The sequence below is a fragment of the Buceros rhinoceros genome, unplaced genomic scaffold, assembly GCF_000710305.1.
Source record: "Buceros rhinoceros silvestris isolate BGI_N320 unplaced genomic scaffold, ASM71030v1 scaffold28183, whole genome shotgun sequence".
Lineage (NCBI taxonomy): Eukaryota > Metazoa > Chordata > Aves > Bucerotiformes > Bucerotidae > Buceros > Buceros rhinoceros.
In genome coordinates this window covers 3,971-4,279 of record NW_010404646.1, presented here as the reverse complement: position 1 = coordinate 4,279, position 309 = coordinate 3,971, and the positions used below count along the sequence as shown (strand labels likewise).

Below are 309 nucleotides of genomic sequence, written 5' to 3'. Positions count from 1 at the left end.
GTGCCTGCCTCATCCCTCGAATGCGAGAAAATCCCGCGCGGTTCCAGGCGGCTCCACTGGCTCCTCCTTCCTCCAGGGGAGCAGAACCGCTGCCCACAACCGTAAGCTGGTCCAACCATTCTGGACCAGTTTCCGCAGGGGGACAGCGGCGGGAGCTGGGCTCGACGCCGGCGAATGGCCTGCAGACCCTCCGCCATCGCCGAGGGATAAATTAAGTCTTAATTACATCACAAAAATCATTTAACCGCATGTTTTAAGCGAATCTCCCTCAGGAATCAGCCTCCGGGTGCCCCAAACGGCGGCTGTGGC

General features: G+C 59.5%; 1 protein-coding gene across 1 annotated transcript in view; it reads right to left on the bottom strand.

The window, feature by feature from the left end:
* PIN1 (peptidylprolyl cis/trans isomerase, NIMA-interacting 1) overlaps positions 1 to 309 on the bottom strand; it is a gene marked incomplete at both ends in the record, with an annotated part of 4,743 nt that overhangs the window by 779 nt on the left and 3,655 nt on the right. The window lies entirely within an intron of this gene.